At 45.0% G+C, this 17,477-nt stretch overlaps 1 long non-coding RNA gene across 1 annotated transcript; it reads right to left on the reverse strand.

The window, feature by feature from the left end:
* Window positions 1-64: 64 nt before the first annotated feature.
* On the reverse strand, window positions 65-14,148 carry LOC131663650 (uncharacterized). The gene is made up of 3 exons (XR_009301871.1): window positions 13,810-14,148; window positions 2,390-2,695; window positions 65-195 (listed from the first exon to the last, which is right to left on the reverse strand). It is a non-coding gene; the product is annotated as an uncharacterized LOC131663650 (long non-coding RNA).
* Window positions 14,149-17,477: the final 3,329 nt, after the last annotated feature.

The raw sequence follows: 17,477 nt of genomic DNA on the forward strand, positions 1-17,477 counted from the left end.
TCCTCCCCCGGCCCCTCCAGCCACCGCCGCCTCCTCCTCCTCCTCCTCCTCCTCCTCCTCCTGTCCTTCTCGCGGCCAACCAGCTACGTCAACTACATCCCACAACGAGCTCTGCCGCTCGCCCAGACGCTACCGCCCCAAACGCCGCCAGCATCGATTCTTCTTCCGTCGCTTCCTCGTCTTCCTCGTCTTTTTCTGTGAGAGCACGCACGGCATTTTCAGTTGTTGTTGATCAAGTGGAGTTAGCCAGAAATAAAACAATTACGTGACATCGTTTACGGATTATTCCGGCGGATTCCACCTGCTTAAGGCTACGATATTTATCAAGCTCCCTGATTCACATTTATTTCAGTTCCACATGGCTCTACTCCTCCCCTTCCCCACCCCTGACTGTTCTTTCTGAGTAGCTTACGACTATTGGAGTCAACCGAGCCTTCCTGACTACGTACCGTAACCGCAAGCACCAACTCACGATGCGCTCGAGATGCATGCTTAGCAGCCAGTCCGTAAGAAAACAACAACCGGTCTACACCGTTTGCTTATGACAAGACAACGTTACGGATGGTGTGCCAGCTGCAGAGCGAAGATGTACCAGTCTCAAAGAATTTACGCTTCATGATGTTGCACAGCAATTTATCATTTTCAGTGACTTTTTAATAACTTATCTTCGGCTATTCCGTGCTCGTACGACCTAATCGACAAATTTACTATAAACATTTATACATGGTTGCCATTGTCAAGGGCCGGCGGAGAAACAAATGGTTAGAGATTATCATTCGTTCGGTGGAAATGTCAGGCAGATCAAGCTGTTCGTCAAGCTTTGGGATATTTTCACTACTCCGATTTTTGTGTATAATAAAATTCACGCGGATAGCTCGGAAATAGTATGCTTCGATACTGGAGCGCGAGGAAGTAATTTCAGCCTCGTGTGGACGTTTTCGCCCGAGCAAAGCGAAGGTAAAGAGGCCACATCGAGCTGAAACGGCTTTCTCACACACGTATCTAACTTGATTTTTCGATACGACGTGCGTGGAACGAGATTTTAAGCATGCTCGATTTCTCGAGCCTGCGCGAAGTTACGTTACCGCGCATGGAGCGTCGAAAAAATATTTTATCACATAACTGAAGGGCTTTTCGCTGCTAGATTTTTTTTTTTCAAACTCTACCGAAGCTGACGTGAAACGCTCTCGTCTAAATAACTAACCAACTGAATAGACCATCCTTGCAATTATATACGAAAGCAATTCATTCAAACTTCGCGCAAACTAATTTTACGAATGCGGAGAGCGGGAAATTCTGTTTCTTTCTCTCAAAACAAAAATGTATCTCACGAGAAATTACACACCACATATTGTAATAGTCTTTACAAAATAACGGATATGTCACCTGATAGGACAGCTTGATTATCGCAACGTGTAACGAAAATTGATTTGAGCGTTTCTTTCATTTCAAAAACAAAAATCAAAATAAAAAAAGAGTGAAAAGAGGGGGGGGGCGGAGGAGCACGCGATACAGAAAAAGAGTGACACTGACGTGGCAACGTCCTTCATATAAATCGTTTATTTTTACTCGAAGCGGCGTCACGACACGGCGACGGGTCCTTGAGCCATCGAAAAAAAATCCCGACGACGACGGAAGAGAGGAAAGACGGAGAAAACGACAAGTGGATGGGGAGTTAGTGGATCGCGTCCCTGTGTGGCGGGGAAAGGAAATACGTTAAAAGTATGGCCGAGAGAAACGAAGCATTTTCCGATTCGGGACTTGATCCACGCTGGCTCGGTAATGCCTTTTGTTTATTCGACAATTTTTAATGCGATTTGATCCGATCACTCTTTCGACGCGCGCGCAGCCGTAATCAGTTCTGCACATTTTTGTTTTGCTTTCTAACGAGGAAAAAGAACATTTTTTTCTCCATACCTCTCTTCTTTCTAATTTCATATATATATTTTTTTTTGTTATTTGCACAAGGGCGAACAATACGAGTACTGCAGGTGACGTTAGTACTTTCCAAAGCATTCGCGGAACGTAGGGTATAAAAGTTTCGCGCGCAAGTAGGCCGCGCGCGCGAGTAAAGTTTTCGAGTATGCTGCGGCTGACCAAACTAGACCGTTACTACTTGTTTAAATTCTTGCGTGGCCCGCGCTTTGCGTTGGATACAATTACGATACGGTTTCGCGTGCGTTTTAGTAACGCTATGTGAAGTACTCAGGTATTGCGTACTGGTGCAAATTGGCGTTATATGTATTGGTGACAAGAAGCCGTATACTGAATGTTCGGATTTTAATATCTCTCGCGAAGAAAAAAAAAGAATAAGCATTCCGATAAAATCCGAGCGCAATAGCGTACTCGTAAAGAAATAAAAGTGATAAATAGGAATGTACAAACGTACTCAGTAAGGTCGGGGCTCCGTCGTTGCTGCTGAAGCTTGGCATGTTAAAGTCCGGCCGGGCACGTTCATTCGGATGAGTGTGCTGCCGGCGTTGTCGTAGTAGTTGTAGTAGCAGTAGTAGCTGGCTTCCCAAGATACATGGTGATAATGCATGTCGCGCGCGCCTGCCATCCAGCCTGTACCCGGACCTCATCCATTAATTGTAACACTGACGACGTCGCGACTGCTGCTGCTGCTGATGCTCCTCCTGCTTCCGCCTCGTCGTTATTGTTATTGTTGTTATTCCCAATGTTGACATTTCAAGCTCTGTAAAAACGCGTGATTGTTTTGTATAACTTCTGAGACTGCTGAGGTTCGTATACTACTTGTAATATGGTTATTTTCATATGGTTCGAGCGATAAGTGAATTATTCAATTAGCTGCGATGATACGGCCAGGAATATATTGCGTTATGACAGATTATTCAAATAGAATGGCCCAAGAATGAATATTATACATAGATTATAGTTCGCCGTGTTGAATTTTTCGAAGAGGCGGTCGCCAGCGAGAGCATATGATTAATTTTACTTTATAATTATTTGTCGACGGCAAAAGCATATGCGCGATATTACTTTTGACGAATATTCCAATATATCAATGTTCATGCATTGCGAGGGAAAAAGTGGAGAATTAAACGAGCCATTTATTCACTCGCATTTCGGACTTCATCATTTGCATTATCGAGAATTATTAATGTGTTAATTAAAATCTATCTCGTTGATACAATCGCAACTGGAAATCTGACCGTTAGCAATTAACATGTTTGCGATAAAATTAGAAACTGTGTAAAATGAGCAAAAAAAGACATAAAAAGTCCCGTATAAAAAGTAATTGGACGCCACAGTGCAGAATGAAAAGAAGAAAAAGCATTGAAACGCAAGTTTATCCTGGCTTGGAAGCGAGCTTTCGCTCTCTCGGGGGGTCCATGAAAAATTGGAACTCGAGCCGTTACCGACAAACACGCGGCGAACAAGGCGAGCGGGGGAATAGCGTATCATTAAATTTGCCACGAGGTGAATCTTCCTTTTGACTGGCGCGGCTGCGGATTCTTTATGTTCCGGCCGCGCCAACAGAAACCCGACTAGCAAGTAAGAACGCAGCGGCAACACCGGGCTAATAAAGTGACGATAAGTCGGGACTACGTTTGCATAACACGTAACCGAGGCGGCTTTTCAATTAGCGTTGCCTGGGACGAGCTTTGAAATGCTCTCGCGGCAACTTTTGCAGTATCGCTTCGGTATCGCGCGCGCGCGCGTGTGGGTATTGACGTTCAATCGTTTTTCCGCTTTAGGCGGAGCGATAACGAGCATAATGCAACGAGAAATAGAACGAGCGGCAGAGAAAGAGAGAGAGAGAGAGAGATGAGAACAGTACAAGAGGCGCAGAACGCTCCATATATAAGTACCTTTGTCTTTCGCGTTTTGCGCGTGCTCGCGCAACGCGGGATTTTTTCTTTTATTGTCATCGTGTTTTTTAAGCGCGCGCGCTCGCGATTTGTTCGTTGGCGCGACACCTCGTTAAAGTGAAGCAGGCGCTGCGTGCACGGTACCTCTGCGGTTTGTTAGTCAAGAGGGTAAAAAGTATTGATATCGGCTGCTCTTCCATCGTCGACGAGTGGGATGACGCGTACCTGGTTAATCAAACTGAACGCTCGCGCGACGCTCGAGCGAGCGGAATTGTTATTTGCCGATTCGATTTTCGCGCCGCAACGGCGTTCCGATTGTTCTAACCGCGGAATACTCGTAGTGTATTTGCCAATTCGGCTATAGTCTGGCGCGGGAGAACGTTCGCGCTACTTCAAGCGTCACGATGTCATTGGCAGGAACTCGCTTTATATTGAAAAAAAAATAAGTAAATAAATAAGCGCAGGAAAAGGTCGCTCGAGAAAAAAAGGAGGGCATCGTACTTCCGAGCGAAATTCGACCGTTCGTCGATAACGCGCTTCTTCCTTTTAAGCACGCGAAAAGTTTGTAGTTTTAATTAAGCGCCAAGCCGAACGTTTGAATGTTGATTAGAAAAAAAAAAGAAACAGTCGACAGCAGTGGGAAAGAAATAGTAGGTAAACATTTACAACCCCATTAAGCGCTCTGGAGTTTTTATGTCTTTGTGCGGCAGCGCCAAAGTACAATTGTTTGTCCGACGCCTGAGCTTATATACACCGTCTGTCCATGAATAACCTAAGCTTTTTCTCCTTTTATCCTACATACATTTATCCCGTGGAATTTTTGCGGTCGGGGCGAGAAAAAAGTGCACAGCATTGAGTATCGCGCCGCGAGCGAATCATTGAATACCTACACGTCGACTAGAGTTAAGAGTGGTTTCGAAATTTAGAATGAAGATGGTAATGCATCTATTGTGTCGCTCAATGCTGTTGGTAAGCTCTCAGGGATACCGCGAAATGAGAAACAACAGGAGCTCGTCGTGTTTCGACCTGCCCAAAAGATATAAAACTGATCTCTCGTCCATGTATACTCTAGAGTAATTAATTTGTGTGTGTGTGTGTGTGTGTGTGTGTGTGTGTGTGTGTGTGTGTGTGTGTGTGTGTGTGAAAAGAGAGAATTGTTGGTGAGGAAAAAGATACCTTCAAAAAATATTCTCGCTTGTCCGTAGATAATTATATGCTGCTTATTTAATAACTGCTTCGAGGCTTGTAGGACATTAAAAACGAGCCATACTGATTTTGTCACGCTCTCAGTGTCCAAGAGCTTTGTTGTAAAATGTATAAAGCCCGAAATAAGGGGCGACAAAGTAAGAATTGAGAGACATCGTAGTTCGCACTTTACCTTTGAAGCTTGATTACTGTTTGGATGAGCTGCTGTCGCTGCTGGTGAACTTTTCCCGGGTGCGCTTTCTTATGAAATTAAATTATCCGAGAATAATATTTTACGTTTTATGCGCCGCTCGATCTTTGTTTTAGTAGCGTACCACGAGCTATTGAAAAAATGTCCTCGCAGAGATGAGGTAGGTGTACTCTAGGTTTGAGACGATTATAGACTGTTATTTTGTTAATGATTTAGATCGAATGTCTTGAGAAAATACGATGGACTGGTTTTCAAAAATTGTACTATTTACAGAAATGTTGCTTCCATATTCTGCCAGTTCGCAAAATTATGTCATTCGCAATTTTTGTGTTGATGAATTTTCGCGAATTTTGATGGACGTTGACACACTTTCGTGGGTCGTGGGGTCTCTAGGGAATATATATCAAAACCTAAAAAGTTTTTTTGAAAACGAATAAATACGAATACTATGTTTTTGAAAAAAAAAACTTCCAACTGCAGGAGATACACGATATCATTTGTCTTTTATTCCATGTACATGGTTTCAATATCGAAAGCTCGCGCGAAAAAAGTAATTGAATTATAAAATACAAATTACTTTTTACAATGGTCGATCGCGCTTCAAAATCTTCGAAAATAATTAGTCGTAAATCTGACGCTATATGATTGAAAAATAATAAACACAAAGTCTGACAAACGAAAAGATACGATTTACAAATCAGCAAAGCTCGCGCATACAACTGCATGCACGAGCGAGCACGAGATACGATATGTATGACCGTGTGATCCACGCTAGAAAAATCCGCATGACGAGTGAAAAGCATCGGCAGCAAGCAGCGAAGGTATCTTTAGCCGTTCGTCAAACAAGCCTCTCGGCGCGTCCGTGCTCTCGCCGTGTGTAGCAGCTCGCAGAATCGAAAGCCTCAAGCCACAGCCTTTTCCGATAATTCGCACGCAGCGCACATAATGCACCTCCTACCCTCCCTTCGCGCTCGCGCGCGCGCGCGCGCGCACACACACACACACATAACATGAAGCCACGGCAACGACGAGAATATACTTGTTCTTTAGACACAGCGTGACACTCAATGTCCAACATAAACGCGCGTGCAAAGAGCGGCAGAGACAATGGAACATTGTACGTTTTGTGTAATAATAATATGATCTCGGAACGAAGGCACAACTGGGTTATGCTATTGAGTGGCCGATCGGCTGCCGGCTGCGGCAGCTTTAGCTCTAGAAAACGCCCAGAGGCTTCGGACGCGCGATGCATTAACGGCGATCCGTTTAATTTCTATTTCGAGCCCGCGAGCGGCGCGAGCACACGCCAGCAGTCAGCCGACACATGTCGATGCTTTTGCCACTGCCAGTTAAGTGGATTTGTAACGTGTCCCGTGATCAAACACTCGCGGCGCAGGCTCTCCCTCGAAGCTGACGAGCCGGAGCTTTGTCGTCGTCCTCGTCGTCGCGCTGATTCATCGATCTCGCTTCCTGCAGCACTAGCAGGAACTGCGTAACCGAACGCGGAGGGAGAGAGCCGCGCCTTTTGTTGTCGCCTCGACGCCTCTGTCCGGCCTTTAAACTACGCGGCCCCCTTTCCCTCTTTTTCCGTCAGCGGTCTAGCGGCTACGTACAATATACGATCGCGGGCGAGGTTCGGCGTTCCAATTGACATCGGGATTGATTAGTTGAAACGCGGGGCAACACTGGTTTTGCTGTTTTACTTCTCGGATGACCCACATTACGCGCACGTCGTTTCGCGCGAAAGCCCATTGCGTTCTTTACATAAAGCTTTTGGCTCCTCAATTGGAATAATTAATGAGAATTATTCCGTGGGAATTGTCGAGTATCACGTCGAGCAACATACGATGCGTAACTCGTTTGCATATAACGATCGCGCGGATGACCAGTGTTGCGGGGATACACGCGCGCGCACGCGATCGAGCGATTTTCCATACGAAAGGATAATTGTCGAAAGTGCGCCGCCACGCGCGCGGAACGTATCGTTAAAGCGCCGCGGGCGATCATTCGATATTGGCCTACCGCCAGAACTTTCAGCGAGCATCGATTTGCGTTGTTGTCTCGGATAAAACGCTCGCCGCCGCGCAGCCCACCATCCAGGAGAATAGCAGCCGGCGAACTCGATCCCGAAACCGTCGGCATTCCGCGAATTCGAGCGAGCGCGAGCAGCGGAAAAGTCTGGCGCGTTACGGGTCCGTTATTAATGGACGTGCTACGTGCTACATATTGATACGTGCCCCTCAAAGCTCTCCGAAACGAGCCGAGGTTACGAGCGCGCATCGTGCGCAACCTGCCAGGCTTATCGATTAATTAACCGTGCATTCAGCTTGCGAGCGCCGCGGATTCCCGCTTATCGCTCGCTGTTTTCTTTTTCTTTGCGAGCGTTAGCTGACGAAGTGACGAATGGTGCACTGCCGCGCGAACCTTGCCCGAGTCTCGTCGCCTCCGATTTATTTACTTCGTGCGTTCCGTGAATTCTCCCGCGAGGTTATAAACGAAGGCGCATTCATAATTTCTGGCTGAGTTCTCGCGAGTTGTTATTATTAAATCGAACAATTCATGCGGAGCATTGTCGTGGAAAAATAAGTAAAAATAGAGACGTTGCGCTATATAAAGAGTGCATTACCCACGATAATATGCTCGGCTCAACGACCTAATTGTTGTAGTAGGAATAAAGTGAGCAAAAAATAACTATTCACGGTCTAATAGTGCGTCATTGAAACTTTACGTCATTCACATTCGATCGTATAAACTATTGCTAGGTAAATTGTTGCGAATGTTTACAGATGAATATGTGTATTTCTTTCGAATCATCAATAAAAGCGTTTCTGCACAGTACAACAGCAGTTCAATTGTTATGATAAAATAACGTAAGTTTTCGAAAAATGGGTTGAGCTGAAATAAGCAGTTCCTGGCGATCCGCGAGAGCTTATTCTCTAGAAAAGTTGCCAACTCCGACGAGTAAGTCCCAGCGTGTCGTCAAGCTCTCTAATGACGAAAAATGAGCGTCGCGGAATCTCGGACAAAAAAAGGAGTTAAGATTGCTTGAATATTTCCTTCATTGCCTTCCATTATTAAAGTATAGAAAAAAGACTCGCGGGCGATAGCGAGTTCGAAGTCGCGCTGAATGCCAACCGACAATTTGTATTAATCTTCCCTTCGAGAAATATAAAGACTTGTGGAAAGTACGGTGAATTGGTGAATTTAGATTTGGCAAATTACTTTTTAGTCCTTATCCTCCTTCATGGAGAAAGGAAAAATAATTCAGCGTCCTGACTACTTTTTAATCAAATTGTCAAGATAAGTTGGGAAACAATTTGAAAACTACATTTAGTTCTCCTACAATAAGGTTCTTTTTTGTTTTTTGTTTTTTTTCGAGGCGAAAAATCTCACATTTTCATAAAAGTTGGCGCTTTGCTGCATCTATAGTCTTTATAGTTGGTAAAGTTTGCTATTACTCCGGTCGGATAAACTTTTGAAATACAAGGAATAATTTTTTCTACTGCGTTGAATTATTCTAGTGAAGGTGGAAAATTTTCACGAAATCGCATTAAAACCTTTCAGAGTACTTTAGCTGCCACGAAAATTTCAATAATCACGTTATTTATTAGGAGAAGAACTTGAAATAGATAAGATTATGAGGGTTCACGTAACTTGCCTTAACGATGAAAACGCAGAGTGTAAGTTTGATACTCGGTTTGATTAATGCTTCAAGTTATTTCGGTCTAATATGTTCCTTTCGCTTTCAGGTGGTAATTAGTTTCAAATGGGTTATAGCGATGCGCATCAATTGTTTGTTTGTTTTGCGAAATCTTTTCAATCATCCCATTCATTGGGCAAAGCGAATACGTCGATCCTAAAGTGGCTTTGTAGGCAAAGTTACGGGGTTGGAGGGGGTCAAAGAGCTGAAATTGGCTATACAATTGATTTACGGCTGAGAGAGTGTGTTACAATTAAAAGCAAATGTTAACCGTCGGCACTTTTTCAAGTTAAATTGAAAACAAAAAAAAGAAAGAATGAAAGAAAATAGGTAACAGCGCCAGTGGCACTCACTCGAAATAGTACAATTGCGTCCACTGTAACAAGCCGCCTTTCAATGCAAAACTTGCGAAATTGCATGTTCGCCACCCTCTCAGCCGCGGGGCCGAAACAAAAGAACCTTCGAGACTTTCTTCTCTCTTTCTTGCGCCGGCGCTGAGTAATAGCTAAGCTATCACGCCTCGTAAATATCTGAGCTAATAACCAAAAGCCAAGCCAACTGCACGCGCGCACAGTGGATATACAGGTGATCGATAAATTGGCCGCGGCCGATGTGTCGTTGCAATTAAGAAAAACGATGAGAAGGTAAATTACTCTCAGGTGCTCCCCCACCCTCCCCCACCCACCCCCCGCTGCCGTCGTAAATAGCCTTTCCGGAAAACCACCGAAATTTCGTGTATGCCGAGGCAAAGCGCTATATGCAGACAACGCTCCAACGCTCCATTGTTCCACACACCCACTCTCTCTCTCTCTCTCTCTCTCTCTGTCTCTCTCTAATTTCAGCGCCAGGGTTACAGCAGCCAGCAGTCTGGAATTCAGCTGGGTCAGCGCGGCTTGAGTGGCGTGTCCGCGTTTTAGCAACACTATAGCCTTAAACCGATCAGCCGTGACAATAATTTATATACGTCGTCCACTCTTTTTCTGCTCTCGACTTTTCTCCTGCCGCTGTTTTGTCGCGGGCGCGCGTGATTGAGGTGATGGCTTTTAGAGCTTGATTTACCGCAGCTGGAGAGCGCCAGAGCAATTATTATTTCGCCTGATGCTGTTATTTATTCACTTTATTTTTTGAAGGGCAGCTTTTGCGCCTCTTTAATTCGCCCGTAAAATTCATATCATGGTTTTAATGCATTCTCGGTACGCACCTTCGCGTGCCCTATAATAGTATTATCCATGAATGATTATATTACTACGATAATTGGAAATGCGGGCTGATAGATAGATAGAGAGAGAGAGAGAGAGAGAGAGAGAGAGAAAGATGATCTTATAATAGAAATCTTAACGTTCAAGTTTGATTAACGAAATGTTATCAGAGTATCTTGAATAATATATACGTGCGTTATCAAAGCTGTAAGTTCCTAATGAAGAAACTTCGTGTACATTGGCTGACGTGCATCACGGCATTCCGAGTAATAGTACTTAATTTCGAAATCTTTTTTAACGAGTTGGATCGCGCGGTTTTTGCTATTTTAGTCGTCATTCGTCCAAGAATTCATTTACAATTCCAACGAAATTTACATCGAAACAAAAACCATGCGCAAAACCGTTCCTACGTGATTCGCAACGAAATCCCTGCCATCCGCACCGAGCACCTACAGAGTGCCTACCAAACTCACGGCATAAAATTACGATGCGCTCTTTCGCGGCTCAAAGGCAAATTCCGAAAATATGAAAATCCTAGAACAAATCTCATTACGGCCTCTCTCTCTCTCACGCCGCTCAAATGCACGCTAACTGATCCGTAAGGCTTTGAAACTTTTGCTTGAAAACTCTGCGCGCGTGTCGGTCAAAGAACTCGGTCAGCTATACATCTCCCACTGACAAAGTATTAACAGGATACCCACATCATATGGGATTCTAGTGGTCTGGCAATCAGTTAGCGATTCTACCACGTTCCTACCGCGCGTCCGCCTCTACTGCGCTTTGCGAAACGAACAATTGGTAATTGAATCAGGCGTCGCGCAGCATTGCACTTTGTTGTGCTCTAAAAGCAACGATCCACCGCACTTCTGGTCGCTCCTATTGCCAGCGTGCGTTAAAAAATAAATGGGAAAATTGTTTACTATTAGCGCGTCTCTCTCTCTCTCTCCCTCTCCACCTCGCCAAGCTCGAAATCGAGATAATTGCAAGTGCAAACGATATTTTGGCTCGGCACACGGAGAGCCAATTTGGACATGATGAACTAGCGACATCAGGCTTGCGCGCGCTCTGCCGTAACGACGTAGCAGTGCGGCGCTCCTCGAACTTGATGAGAAATTCAGTCGAGAACGGCTATATTACTTTAGCGCCTGATTAGTTGATCTGCCTATATATAAGTGCGCATTTGTAATTATTCGACAGACCCTCCCCCTGCCGTTGCTCGAAGTCGCTGGCAGCAGACTCTGTCCGTGAATAAGTGATCGCGCTGTCGTTGAAATCCAATTGGCGAGAGAGAGAGAGAGAGAGAATGCCGAGACACTATCTTCGCGCACGGGCTTTTAATAATACATTGGCCAATCCTTTTTAATTCGATCAAATGTCATATTCGTACGTCGCAGACGAGCAAGCGAGGATATATAATTTTATGCGCGAATCACGAAGCAAAATCGATAAGATGCTCTAGCATTTAATGCGATTGCGGAAAGGTCATCAGTCTCTACGAGTATCGACAATGATTATTGGATTATTTTTCGGTTCGTCTAGTAATCAATGTAAGCCGACACGAGGAGGGTGGACCGTGAGATCCTTCGCTTTAGTTGCGAAATAGAGGGGAGGGAGAGAGCGATTTGCCTAAAACCAAGCTAGAAGTATTTCAATTAAACTTTGTAGAATGAAACGCCAGTACTTTGAAGCATTACATTTTTACAGTAGGCTCTCTCTCTCTCTCTCTCTGCCTCGGCTGCAATAGCTCGCAAAAAGTATGTTATATGTGGTATTTTTAAGATATTCATCGTTTCGATCGCGACTTGTTTCTTTCTCGTCACACTAGTGTGTCACTGACTTTTGTATTATTGGTAGGAATCGATTGCCGACATTTGGCGAGACTTGTTGGCGCGTTCATTTGACATTTGTTCAGCGATTAGCTTGTAATATCGATTACGTAACTATTGCTTGGAGAAGAGCGAGGTCGTGATTCCAGCCAGATTAATCTACGACTCATTACTCCATTTGTCATTTTTGGATAGTCCCTTTTCCCTATCTCTTCATTATAGTGATACCTTTCTGCTCTGCGCAAATATTTTGTTATTCATTTTCGATAATATCTCGTTCGATCACTATGCCCTTCACGCATTAATTTCCAGAAAGTCAAGGAAGTTTTCATCGATAACAAAATAAGAAAAATTAGGGCAAAGCGTCGACTTATTTTTCATCATACGTTCCCCCAAAGGGTTCAATATCCCGTGGATATTCGTCTTTCTGGCGTTGAATCCAGAGCATACTCTCTCTCTCTCTCTCTCTCTCTCTCTCTCTCTCTCTCTCGTAGGAATAGATGTATGCGCGAATCTGTAACCGGTGGAGAAAATTATTCTCATACATTACGCACGGCGTGATCAGTCATATCGAATATCATTAGAAAAAAAATGTGACTTCTATTTCCACTCACGATTCTACACTTCTTCCATTTCTATTCGTATTCAGGCTCATCTATCACCGCGGCTGGTACGTCTGACGAAAAGCGAGCTCTACTACTTGCTCAACTTGAGGAATTCGCGTATACGCAAGCGCAAGCTCGAGTTTGAATCATACATACAGACTATCTATAATCTTAGCTGCACAGTGACGAAGCAAAAAAGCTCATCAGGATCCAGTTATTATAATGTTATCAAAGCGAGGTGAACATGTATGCGAGAGTGTGCGAGAGCGCGAAGTGCGAGTGGGGGTAGGGGGGGGGGGGGGTCAGCCGAGTAAAACGATAGCGTAAAATAGGTCAGCAGGCCACTCTGAGCTCGACATGCTCTCTGTGTATATGCACACGTCGATATAGGACGCACGTCCCTTTTGCACATCGCGCTCTCTCCTTGGATAAACACCGCTTGGCCTCTCGCTACGAAGGCCAATCGCCCGGAGAAGCGATCTCGCGGCTGGTCGTCTTTGGCACACGTGCGGGCGCGGGCATGTAGGAGTGCGCCGAGGTCGGTGATAGTTGGCGTAAACAGCGCGTCGACATCGTCTTCGGCGCAGGTCAACCACTTGTGTGCGTGACCGCGCCTTAACCGCGCGTACATCGGCAATAGTAGCAGTACCACTGCCGCCGCCGCCCTACGGACACGCCCGCGCGCACGCACGCACACACACATGCCCGCGCGCACGCACACACACACACACGCACGCACGCACGCACACACACACACACATAGAGCTGCTTGGGAGAAAAACGAATGGGTAGCTAGCGCGTTATATACGTATCTCGTTTTCTGGCGTGTGGCAGTGGAGGCAGCGTGGGCTGGGTTAAGCCGAGAGAATGAAAGAGAGAGAGAGAGAGAGAGAGAGAAAGGACGCGGCAACGCAGCATCCACGCCCGATGTTCGCGAGTCAAGTCCACTCGGAAAAAGCCAAGCTGCTGATGCTGACGATTCTATCCTTTCTGTCTGATTTCTAAATAAACTCCGACAGCAAGGGCTCACACGTCGATAGAAGCAGAAGCAGAAGCAGAAGCAGCAGCAGCAGCAGCAGCAGCAGCAGCAGCAGCAGCAGTAGTAGCAGCCAGTGGCCAAAGGTGCGCGCGCGCGCGCGTTAGAGCGAAAATAATTCCTTTTCCCTTCCATCCTTCCCCCTCCCCCTGCCGCTGTCGATGATTTTTTTCTTTTTTTTCCAAAAGCGCGATCGCTAATTAGCCACACTTACACTTTAGCTGTAGCTCTGTCTCGTGCAACGTCATCCACCGTCAAACCAAAAAGCGGCAAAACAAACACACTTTGGTGCACAACTGTGAGAAGAAGGCTTTGAGCACTGACACTTGCAACGACCGGACTGACAGCGACGACTGAGACGACGGGGAGTCGAGAGCCCTAATGATAAATGCTCCCCCTTGTTTTTGGTCGCCGGAAAAACCGACGAGAGCGAGCGAGCGAGCGAGAATGAGAGAGAGAGAGAGAGAGAAAGAGAGAGAAAGTACGAGGGCGAGGAGCGTCGCGCGACTGCGGGCGTCTCTCCCTCTCGATATCAGTCAGAGCGCCCCCGGAGGCTGTGCGAGCTCCACTGCGACTGTGCGGACCGACAGAGGGGGTAGCTATACAACACACGCTCCCAAAGCTCTCCTCTTCTATATATCGCACAGACACGCTCCTTCCCCCTCCCTCTTCTCCCGAGAACAACATTTTCATCCCACTCTGTGTGGGCATTTTTTTCGCGCCTATACACATTTGCCCCAATCTGTCAAAGGGGAGAATGAAAGTGCGTTTAGTGTACAAGTGCCACTAGGATTTTTCGAGTGCACTGTGTTTTTTACGAGAATGCAATAGAACTTGAAAGAGAGATGTTCCGGAAATTGAAGGATTTTTTTTATAATGTGAATCGAGAAGTTAATTTGTCGCCCCCGCGCACAGCTCAAGCTCTATTTAATTACACATAAATGTGTTTAATTGCCTCTCTCTCTCTCTCTCTCTCTCTGTCTTTCGCTAAAATATACCGTAAAATCTTATTCGGAAGCTCTTTGCTTTGCTGATGAAGTTCCAAAGAAATCTTTTGACAAAAATTTAAAAAAGCAGTCTCGATGATTGTCAAATATTGACTATTGTGCGAAGTTTTTCGTAAATAGACGAGGCGTCATGCACGCGAAAAGAACGCTGAATCTATACCACGTATAAACAGCATTAGTTTTGTTTGCAACATTTTCTTTGTCATCTGCAGATTGCAAGGAAGGATGAATTGATTGGGTAGAAGAGTGGAATTTTTTATACTTTCAAAAAAACAAAAAAAAAGGACGAAGAAGAAGAAAAAGCGTTGATCGCTTTTCGCTTAGAGCTGCGAAAGTTTTTCTTACCTTGCAGAAAGTTGGAAAATTGTTTACTTTTGACTTAATTCTTTTTATCGCGTTTCTCGAAGTCTAACAACAATGAGCTGTTCGAGAAGGCAAGATGAGGGGAAAGAGCGCCGAAAGAAATGATACTTTCCATTGGAAACATATCGTGAATTATTTCACACACGCACACGCACACATACACACACAGACGGGGAATGGGTAATCCGATAAAAGGCACGATTTCATACGTATACGTAAGTTTTACACACGCCATCGCGAATAGCACACAAACTATCGGATTTGGCTTGAGAGAGCGCGCGGCTGTGAGTTTATTGGTGAAACATGTGTTTTCGATGAGCGTTATTTCAAGTTTACGAGATTTGCTCTCACGAGTTTAAATTAATATTCGGTTATTTTGAATCGAAAATGCATTCTCGTTCGCTCGCCGCAGCCGCCGCTGCGGAACTTTTCTGCAAACAGATTTCGTTGCCTCGCCGACGAGACGCGTTACAATGAAAAGCATTGTAACGCGCAGCTCGAGCCCAAATAATTTCGATTGAATGCGCGCCTTCGGGCAAGCTCTTCCATCGGATTTCCGAGAACTTTGGTTAATTCGTCTAATATCTGCAGGCGTGAGTTTTGCAATATTTCCATGAAAACAGTTGGGAATAGCTCAGATACATATATACATGAGACGGTAAGCCTCGCAGTCTGGCTGTACGTTACAGCAGTTTTCGCGGGGCGAGCGTTCATGCAAATGAACTTGAAAAGCCTCCACTACTACATAACATCAAAGCCGTAAGTTCACGCGCAAAAATCATTTTAATTATACACACACGATCACCGTATTAGCTCTCGTATGCGTGTCGGCTGTCTGCCAAAGCGCATAATTTTCGAATAACCCGATTGGAAATGTACATATCGTTCGGAGAATGAAAGAGGATTTTAATTTTGGGCAAATAAACGCTACACCAGGGCGAACATTTACAGCGGGAGAGAAAAAAGGCGTTATCGCGTCTGGCTGCAAGAGAAAAGTGGAAGATTATCTTGAGGGCGCAGAGAGAGAAGAGAGAGAGAGAAAGGGCACGCGTGCTCGTGCGCAAAGATGGAAATAGCGCAGCGCTCGCGAAGAGACGGAAAAAGTAAAACTCGAGGTAACGGATTTTCGATCACCGTTTGCCGCGTTACGTTAATAATTCGCGTGGGCTTGCGAAAGAGAATACGGAAAAAGGGGCGAATGGCGCATAAAAAATTACGTTTCCGCGAGATAAAGGGAGAGAACTCACTGTCCAGCGAGATCAAAAGAGAGAACGTTAAAGATCGGGTAATAGAGTTCAACTTGTTCGCCGTCAATTTTTGCGAAAAGTCCCGATGGGCAAAATCGTTACAGTTAATATGCGCGCACGAATGGAAAAATTTTTAATTGGACGCGGAAAACGCGAAACAAATGAATAATTCGCCGACACAAAAAGCGAAGAATTTTCTCCCTTTCTCTCTCGTGAATGATGAAAGCCTCGGAGCAAAAAAGAATTGTATGAGAGTGCAGGGAGAGAGAAAGAGAGAGAAGTAGTGAGTACACTTCAACTGGAGTGAGAGAGAGAGAGAGAGACAGAGAGAGAGAGAGAGAGAGAGAGAGAAAGAGAAACGAAACATATGACAACTAGTGCCGCATGCGCCTCGCGAGAGACGCGAGAGGAGGGCTGTTAATTAAAGATAAACGCTCGGCGAAGTATCTGGCGTCGCCGCGTCGCGTGGCTTTCCGCCTGTTTAAGACGCAGCATATTTTCCTTTTCGTTGACTGAAAAGAGGGCGGGGCGAGGGAGAGAGAGACGCAAGCAATTAGAGTCAGTCTGCTATTCTCGATGACAAGCGCGCGAGCGTTCTTCTCAACGAAACATGGCTATTCTAATTGTTTTTCTCTTCCGCTCCTTTTGCGTCGACAGCGAAGAAATCAATCGAAGGGATTGACTATAAAGAGCTGCCCGAATAATTGCCCTGGTGAGTTTTAAAAACTCGGGTCGCTGAAATTTCTTTGACGCGTTCATGCCGTCTTCTGTTCTAATCGTATCGCGAGCTACATTTCGGAGGGATTATGTAAAGCGAAGTTGCGCCGGAGAGATCAAAGCAACAAGGTTTTTCAGTTTTTATAATAAATGAAGATCGCAGGTATTTCCAGAGAGAATTGAGCACATGTATTCGGGGAAAAAAAAAGAATCGTGAAATAACGTACTTTGGTTTCTCTTCGAAAATTCCTACGGTGGGTGCTTCTCTCGTACAATATTGACATACCGAGATAATAAATGTCTTTACACAAGAACCCCACTTATAATGTATATATTTTATAAATATGTACATTATTCAATAACATCTTTCTTCAATTTCATTAGACACTTGTTGATAAATTTATCACGACATTGACGCATACTAATCACTCAATTAAAACAAAAAGATTCTTGCGAAATTTCTATATATGAGAATTTACTACAAGAAAATTGAAGTACGACATTCGTCCAGTAAAAGATGGTTCCAGCTGCTTTGACTCGTCCGTTTA

This window comes from Phymastichus coffea, unplaced genomic scaffold, assembly GCF_024137745.1.
Source record: "Phymastichus coffea isolate CEN01 unplaced genomic scaffold, Cenicafe_Pcof_1.1 PCOF00036, whole genome shotgun sequence".
Lineage (NCBI taxonomy): Eukaryota > Metazoa > Arthropoda > Insecta > Hymenoptera > Eulophidae > Phymastichus > Phymastichus coffea.